Source organism: Carassius gibelio, chromosome A6 (genome assembly GCF_023724105.1).
Source record: "Carassius gibelio isolate Cgi1373 ecotype wild population from Czech Republic chromosome A6, carGib1.2-hapl.c, whole genome shotgun sequence".
In the NCBI taxonomy this organism is placed as follows: domain Eukaryota; kingdom Metazoa; phylum Chordata; class Actinopteri; order Cypriniformes; family Cyprinidae; genus Carassius; species Carassius gibelio.
In genome coordinates this window covers 25,212,037-25,221,949 of record NC_068376.1, presented here as the reverse complement: position 1 = coordinate 25,221,949, position 9,913 = coordinate 25,212,037, and positions in this window count along the sequence as shown.

Below are 9,913 nucleotides of genomic sequence, written 5' to 3'. Positions count from 1 at the left end.
GCGTCTGCTAAATGCATACATTTAATTTAATTTAATAAGGTATTGCTATGTGCTTGCTAATTTCTTCTGAGTTGTTACCATGTTGCAGTTTGCTATTCTGTTCTAGAGGTTACTATACATGAATAGGTAAAATATAGTAGTTTTTATTATGAAACTGTATAAAGTTATACATTTTAAGGTGAATATTTTCATAATGCATCAAGTTATAAAGTTCCTTGTACCACTTTTACCTGCAGCGCTTTGCTGCACTAAAAAATAAATCACCCGAGTTGTGAATGTGAGTTCACAGTCTGTATTTATTGTGATGCAATAAAAAGATAGTTTACCACAAAATAATGGCAAGAAGTGTCTTACTGTTGAGTAGTTCTTACAAACTGAATGCAACAACAAACAGCATGACCAGAGTAGTCTGTTTGCCGAACAACTGACTCGAGTCGATTCTTTTCAGCGAATACTGAGCTACCTATGGAAGCTTGTTTCTGCCTTGAGGTTAAAAAAACAAACAAATAAAAAATGCTAAAGCTCATGGATTCAGTTGAACCTTAAAACGTATACCCTGAATTCATTGCAAGTTTATTTGGATAAAATAGTCTGCAAAATATACACATCTAAATAGGTATCAGTTAAATGATATTCATAATGAGTCAGGGGTAAAAATAACCACACAGCTATATAAGGCAGATCTGGTTTAGACAATTCATGGGACATTTTGCATTCTATTTGCAAGGACAGTGCTGCTAGTCTCTTGTAATTTGTGTTAAACAAGATACAACAGAAGTGATGACACTCGATTTTCAGCTAAGGGTCACAGACTACCAATATCTTTCAAAATTCGGTGACCCCAAAGGGACATAAACAAACACCAGATCGATAAAAAGGAAGAATTCTTGCTGGAGGGATGCTAGTGCCAATAAGAAACAAAATGAATCACCTTCATAAATTTGCTCCCTGTGTCACTGATCACATTTAAAATTCTTTATTCAGCTACTGAGGAAAAAGTACAACCGACAGACACATATTCCTCTGCTGCTGCTTAGCTGTACAAGTAAAGATTAGATGGCAAAGGTCAAAGAAGAAAGGACAGTGGAATAAATTGGAAAGGTGTACCACAGTGGAAAGGACAAGCATAGCAAGATTATACATAGAAAAACTGTATAATGCTGGGTTTTTTGATCAATAGACAAACTATATACGCTCCTTTAGGAAAGATGTATATAATTTAGCTCCTAAGAACAGTGGGCCATTGAATATAGACTAAAGAACAATAACAAGTTATTTTATATTTTAGTAATGGAGATATCCAAATATGCATGGTGATCCAAATAAGTATATCAGTATAGCAGTATTTTTAGTTCTATTTAGCTTTAATTTATTTTCATGTCCTCTGGGGGAGCCCACTTTTTTTTTTTTTTGGTTGGGGGTGGTTGTGCGCTTGTGTGTGCCTCAAATAAGGACAGCTATAAGTGTATGCACTATTATTATATTATTATATTTTATCGAGCTATTCCCATCTACAGCCAGAGATAACTTTTCTTCAGCTTCTTGGTTGTCACAGTGGGCGCACAGTGTGAGGTCTAATATGTGTTTGCAGCAGGTGAATCAGTCGTGCTATTAATGTCATCACTACACAATTCTTAATAAAACCAAAATTAATTAAACTGCCTTGTTTTCTTTTTACCATTGCTATCATTGCTATGATGCTATAACTGCAGAATGAATTAAGGACTTTGCGCGTGATAAATGGCCTCCGACGTTTATTTTTTTCTACGAATATATGACGTACTAACGGGGAATTTGCAGCGCCCCCACACCTTGATGCTCATTACAAGAATAGCATGTATAGTAATCTTTATTGAAGTAAATTAGGTTTTAATCGCCGTCATGCATGAATGAATAATATTTTTGCTATTTTACACTTAATAATCCAAAATGATCACATTGCACAACTGAAATTGCACTTCAAAATATTCATATTGTCAATATTTTGAGACCCCCCAAAATTTAAAATTTCTCGTTTTTAGGGGAGCCCATGTCTTATTAAGGGGAGCCGAGCTCCCCCTAGCTCCCTCGTAGTTCGCATTATGCATATGAATAGCAGAACCCAGGAAACCTTGAGATTTCTTTATCTTTACGTCAGTATGTGGCGAAAAGTGACATGATTGAATCATTGAGTCATTCCATTGCACCAATTCTTTAAAAATTGCAATTTATTCAAGAACTATACTATGGACTAACGAGTTGATTGGCGCTCACTATATGTAATGAGCTAATGCCATGTAACCTATATTATTTAATTAAAGAACGACAAGATTGTGTAGTTATAGTGTATAACATTACAGAGTTGTTTTTGTTCGTGTATTTTTCCAGCTTCTTTCACATCATTGTTTGGTTCCAGTTATTTCCAAGTCTCTCTCTGTCAAGTGTTTTTCCCCTCTCACAGCAGGTGGGCTACATCTACACCACTGAAGTCTCAACAGTGGGTAAGCTACCACTGAACATATTTAAACTAATGACATCTTTTCAAAAAGCCTAGCGACATGTAAAAAGAAATCATATTGAGGCCCACGACAGATCAAAGCACACTGTAACTGTGTTGTGCACTTGTTTGCACTGTTTAACAAAGCACCCTTAACCCAGCTGCTGACTGAGAAATGGCTGGTTCTCTGGTGCGTAGGAACATGTGGGTGGAGAAAGAAGTTTTCATGGAGAAGTTGCTATGCATATATATTTCTTTTTATTCAGGGCATTAAAGCTGTTATTAAGAACAGAGGATAATGGCAATAATGATAATTATGATGATATTTATATTTATATATTAGTGAACAATGAGACAAGTGAAGCTTCTCATAGCTTTGATGTTGAAAGTCTTGTATGTGCATCTGGCAGATGGGCAGATTGCATCACATGCATTCATCCTCAAAATCCAAGAACAAAACTATGAAAAAAATAATAATAAAATAGGTGTGAACTATTTTAAATGCAGGTTCACTTGCAGCAAAGATAAATTGTATGCCATAAAATCCTCAGAAAAGATATTTAGGGGGGAAAAAAATACATTTTAATAAAACACATCTGAGACCTCCATTAAATCTATTGCACTTTAAATGAGCAACCTCTGAGATATAAAAGTTTTCTGGTATGCTGCAGAAGACTGTTAATTAACTTAACCTGGTCAGACAGATCAATACAGATTCCTGCTCTTGTTTAATTGGTCCACATCGTTTGGCACATGTCCACCATACATGTTAATGTTTCTGGGCATGATTTCAGAGTGTGAAGAAACACCAGCTGTTCATGCTAATAAAGACAGTGAGAGAGAAAAAAAAGATGTAGAGAGAGAGAGAGAGACAGAGAGAGGTAGAAGAATTAGCTGCCATTTTATAGAAGCTATTTTAAGATTTTGCAACAAGGGACGCATTTTAATACTGGATGGCATTTCAGAAAATCATTCTGATGAATATTTTCACAGCCTTTCTCATTGTGATAGTCCCTCAGGCACAGACGAGACGTACTTACAGAGGCTTGTCAGAGGGCAGTGTTTTTATACAATGCAATTATTTTCTCATTCACTGGTCAAACAAGGGCACTACTTAGGGATCAAATGAGTCTGACAATTTTGAACTCATTATACCTCCTGCACATTTGAGTCATGAATCATGTTTTGAATTTTGAAGTGTCCCCATAACCTTTGCATTGTCACCAAACACCTGTATAACCTACAATGTTGTTCTCCACTCAGCTTTAGAAAATGCTTTGACTCCTTTAGATAATCACTCTCTTCCAAAAACCTAGTAATCTGCCTACCATACATCACAGATGCACTCCAAACTGTTTGAAAAGAAGGCAGTAAGTAGTTTGTGGACAAATCTTAAGGGCTGCATACCATGTATGCTTCATCTATTATTTTTCATCATATTATGAATCTACATCCCTTCCAGAAATCTCAGATCTGCTAAGCCCATTTCACACTGCCATTCCGGCAAATACATGGGTAAAGTGTCCCGGCAATTGTTCCCGGGTGGCTAGATTTTGTACTTTCACACTGCCAGTGATTACCCGGGATATGTCGTGCTTTCACACACAACCTGTAAAGATCCCGAAACGACACTTGACATCAGTGCGTGACGTGTAATGTACGAGTCAAAAACGTTAGGCACGTTATACTTTCACTGAAGCAAGCAAACGATCTCGGCAATAGTGCGGAAAGTGAGGAAGTGACTGATCTCTGCTGAGTTTGCACATATTATTATTTTTTTGTCGTGATCGTTGATCTTTCTTCAAAACAGCCGATAAAAGAGTTGCTCGATAACGTGTGTCATCACTTCGAAGTGACATGCAGTGTGAAAGGGGCTCTAGTGAGCTACGCCTCGTAGTACCATCGGAAAAGAGGCTCAAAATCACTTTCCAGAACATTCTCGTTCACCATTCCTGGCTGGTGGAATGATCTTCCAACCCCTATCCGGAATGCTGAATCCCTGACAATTTTCAAGCGACAGCTGAAAACTCATCTCTTTCTAAACTACTTGGCTTCATCATAAAAAAAAAAAAAAAATCCTCTTTATTTATTCCTTCTTTTTCTAGCTTGACCTTATTTGAACAATGTCTAAAACTTGGTATTACAAGCACTTCTTGTGTCTGTTTGCTATAAGAAGAATCACTTGTGAGGATTTGTGTGGCACATAGAGTTAATACCGTATTTTCCTTGCTATAAGTTGCACTTTTTTTCATAGTTTGGCTGGTCCTGCGACTTATAGTCAGGTGAGACTTATTTATCAAAATTAATTTGAATGAACCAAGAGAAAACATTACCGTCTACAGCCACGAGAGGGCCCTCTATGCTGCTCAGTGCTTTTGTAGCATACCCCTGAAAACATAGTGCGCCCTTTCGCGGCTGTAGACGGTAATGTTTTCTCTTGGTTCTTGGTTCTAAATAAATGCGACTTATAGTCCAGTGCGACTTATATATGTTTTTTTTTTCTCTTCATGACGTATTTTTGGACTGATGCGACTCATACTTAGGTGCAACTTATAGTCCGAAAAATATGGTACCTATAAACAGTGTTCCAAATTAGTGACAATTTTAGTTAGGATGATGCCGTAGGAGCTGTCCACAGGATGCGTTCTTGTTTTTTTTTTTTTTTTTTATTTTTTTTTTTTACTTCATGGTGCTCATGACAAGGTGCTTAAAAACAACCAAACATGAACTCCATCTAGCATAGTGATTCCCAACCAGGGGTTGAGTGTGAGCCTTTTGAATTCATATCATAAATCTTTAAGTTATTTTATTTAAATAAATTCTAAAAACTAGCAGTTTTGACAAAATCGCACCAGGCATACCAGAGGAAATGCGTTAATCAATATAGGGGACCTTTGAATATTGTGTTGGACAATAGGGGGCCTTAAAGTAAAAAAAATTGAAACACCGATCTAGTGGATGTTTACATAGAAAAACAGACAGACACAAGAAAACATTTTCTGTCGGAAGTACACAACAAGGCAGCTCAGTAGGTTTTTGAACCAAGCTTGTGTGAGAGCTGAGCTTCTTTTAATCAGGAGCCAAGACACTTTAATACAAGGAGGACAGCTGGCTGTCAAGTTTTGTGGACACACTGATGGCCAGCAGTGTGATTAGTTCCATTGTGTTAATCGTGGCTCTCAGCGCATCTGTCTGATGACCATCAACGCAGAAAAAAATAAATAAATGAAAGCCATTCAGTGAGTCGCAACAACAACACAGAAAATAACAGGACCTAGCCAGGCATCCTTGGAGTCCCTCTTTTTCATCTCAGAGCAAAGCCTTGAATCATGTGACCAGATATCCAACAGAAATGGCCATGTTTTTTTTTTTGTTTGTTTTTTTTTTTTTTTGCCATGCAAACAGTCAGAAAAGTAAAATAATATCTAAAATTAAAAAATATACATTATTTGCATTGTACTTTGAGTAGTATCGACCCCTTAAGTTCAAGGCCGTTGGAATGTACAGTAAACATATCAGTACATCAAATGTTTACACACACTTATCCCACTAAATAATGTCACATGATGTTGCATGCATAAAATGTTTAATGCAATGCAAATGTCATGTTATGAAGCTTTGAGTTATGATCATTGATCATTAAATCTATTCAATATGCACATTCATCAATAATAAAACTGAAGGGTAAACATATCAGTCATGAACTTTCCACTGAATACAAATCTTCAAAATGCTGTGGTTGTATTACAGGCTACATAATTATATTGTTTGCTCATAAATTAAAATGTTTCTTTTTTTACATTTAAGAGAGGCACTGGCAGCAGTTTGCATTGAAATGAATAGCTCAAACCCAGATCCCATGGCTTGACATATGTTAATATGTTCTTTGGCTACACTCTAATTCACTGTTCTGCACATAAGCCTTAAGCGAACAAAACTCAAGACGTGAATTATGCATGAATTATACATATTCAACACAAAAAAAAGCAAAGTCATTGGCATTCAAGTCACAAACATGAAATGCTGGATTTTATGAGTCTGCTTGAATTCAGAGACAAAAATGTTAGAGTGTATACAGAGCGGGTTTTATTGGAGTGATTGCAAAAGGTCACACATGTCCACTACAAAATACCATCCTGCCAGCATGCCACGAATTTAATCAAATTCAGTTAGGAGGAAATACTTAGTTGCCACTGTGGATGGTAAAATAAAGTTGAGCAAAAAGAATGCAATTCGGCCAAAAACCTTCTACTTCCAAAACACTGTCATTTACACCCCTTTGTCCACATCATTGCATGTGCATTTTGCTCCAATTAGAGCTGGCATTTCAGTCATTTATTCTTGAATTCTGTAGTAGGTAAATGATAATTTAAAAGCTGACAGACGAGAACAAAATTCACAAGAAGCAGTGTAGGCAACATAATACCAAAGAGCCTAACTGACAGGAAAAAAACATAAAGCTATCTGTTCAAAACACCATTATAGCGTCTCACAGATAGAATGCAGTTGTTGTAACCTAAAAGTGGCATCATTACTGAGCATAAAGCAGAAGAGAGCTCAGGATCAGAAGTGTCTATCATGATCCACAGCTTCAGAGTGCCAAACACACTGTGACTCTAAAAAAAAAAGATCAGAACACTAAGCTCACCGTTTCACTGTGGCCTGTCCATAACATACTAATTAACCCATTATAATAGGCCATGTATAATGATGATGCACATGCCTTCCCTGTTTTGGGCTCATGGGATTGCTGCTTTACCCAGGCAATAGGCAAGACATCATTAGAGTCAAGAGTCAGAAGTCATGATGCATCTTTAACAGAGTGACGTTTACAGCATAAGACGTGCCACGCAAGACATGGACTACTCAAGACATGCAGCAGGTGAAGTTTCCATTGTAATTTTAGGAGGAAATGCACCCCTCTTCAACTGAGATTTTTATACCCTGTGCACTTCAGCTGCAGTGCAATCATGTGCTATCTGCTGTGTATTGTGACGGCAGATTTCCTAGTTTCTTATTGGCATGAGAATGATACTAATAAGCTCTAATGAGTATGCACTGAGAATCCATCTATTATTGTTATGAGGACTTTTGGCCCTGTGGACTTAAGGTTTCCTAAAACGATCTTTTTAACTTTCACTATAGTATGGCTCATTTGTGTTGTAAAGGCTAAATTTAATGTACACAATAAAAACATTAAAATAAATGTTTTTTTTAATTGCATAATTTGTTTTCTATGTATATTACATTTCATATTTTATGCTCTTCACTGATACTGTTGTCTCCTTGGTAAATAAATACATTAACTTTATAATTAATTTAACTAATTTTTGGCATTGTTCAAATTTTGGCAACTCAAAAATCGAGGTTCATATGTTCATATCAAAATCCCCAAAAAGTACAAAAATGATACGTTATGTATATATGTATGTATTTATCCTTTTTTAAGTAGAATTTTTAGGGGAAAAGAAAATCCTCTCCAGGAACACAACATTAGGGATTTAACCATAATATATAGATGCCCATGCATTATTTATTTTATTCCATTCATAAAAGATCAAGTTATAACTATTTTCTTTCATGCGTCTTTTTAATTGAACTGAACTTCACAGGACCTACATACAGTATAAATAATTGAATAAGCACTGTTATAAAAATCATATTATTTTTTTCACTGGATGACAATGTTCGGTGGCCTTTTCCAATTTATTTGGATGTGTTTGGGTGTACCTGTGCAGTAGTGATGGTGGATTCATCCCCAGTGACAGGTGTTTGATTGCAGGCCATGATTAGAAGCAGGTCTGCCTTTGGGAGAGCCTTCCCTTCCCAGCTGACAATATGAATTAGGAAGTCCAGCATCTCTGAGCCTCTAAACACACACACACACACATAGAACCCAGATTAAGGGGGAACACAAATGCATGCAGATTCATATGCATTCTCATGAGAGTTCAAGAGAGTGGCTGGAGCTTCTCAGTGTAAGAGTGAAAGAGCATTTTGTTGTACTTTTTACTTGTATTTATGATGTATTCTTTGGATTTGAGTGCCATGCTAGTGAGAGTTGTTACTATTAAAAGATATTATCTACAAAGTTAAATACAGTTTCATGTTTACTTATTTGTGATCATTGTAGGAAAGGCTACTCAAAAAAAAGTGTACCTAACAATATATAAAATATCAGTTGAGAGAAAATTTAAAGTGTCTCGTTACTATTTACACAGTGGGAAAATCAATTTAGCGCTGTATGACTGAATCTTTAAAAAGAACTGACTCTAATGATTTGATATTGATTGACAGTACAGGAATCAGGGAAAGAATATTCTCAGTGTAGAAAGTATTTTATTAGCACATGTGTCTTTGATACAAGATTAGTTATCAATATTTTTGTTAACTTTCCAGGAAATGAAAGGCTGTAAAATTTTAAATGCAGATCTGCTAAAAATGCTTTTAGGAGTGGTGCATTTATTGCAAACCACAACACTTCAATGTTGATTTAATGGGGTTTCAAAATCATTGTACAATTCAATTCATATGTATTTGAATATAGTACTTTGCAATACAAATGATTCAAAGGCAGATTTACAAAGAACAAAATACAAACCCCAAGTGAAAAAACAAGCAGGCAAATCTCCTCAAGATGTTTAAGTAATGAAACAAAACTTGCGAGGAACCAGTTTACAATTAGTGAGACAAATTTGCTACTTTATGAAGGGTTTCATTTTTGCAATATCCCTTACAGGTGACTCCCAGCAGGTAGGGATATATATATATATATATATATATATATATATATATATATATATATATATATATATTTTTTTTTTTTTATTATTATTATTATTCTGCTCATTAGTTTGTGTACTGCAGTGTCCTCCTCCAACCTCCTGCAGTTATATTTTCTGCTTTCAAGGCATCTTCAATTTGCCTCCGAAGACACTGATGAATTCTGACATGTTTATGTTTGTGGTTCAGTTTCGGGCAGGCAGCTTTTTACCTCCACCTGACAGTGTTGCATCACTTGTCTTCCAAAAACACTTCTGAGAATATTCCTTTGGGAGACACCGCTCCATCAAAAGATGGAACAACTTTTCAAATGTTTGGTGGAAGCAAGTAACGCTCCCCTGCAACTTTGATACAGTACACTGCTGATGCTCTGCTAAAAGAAACTGCAATGAACGGCTTCTATTTACAATGACATTCCCAGTAGAGTTTTGACAACATTTGAAGGGGGCTTGACAGTCATATCATGAATGGAAAATCTTCATTTCATGCATTGATTGAGAAATGACTGCTACATTACTTGCAGAAAAAGAACTGTGGCAGTACCATGGTACAGTGAAGGTCATGCAGTGTAAAAAATACAAAACATAAAATAAAATAAAAAAGGTTGTAAATAAAACAAAGATTATCAGATTAAGTTTTCACACTTAATTTAAC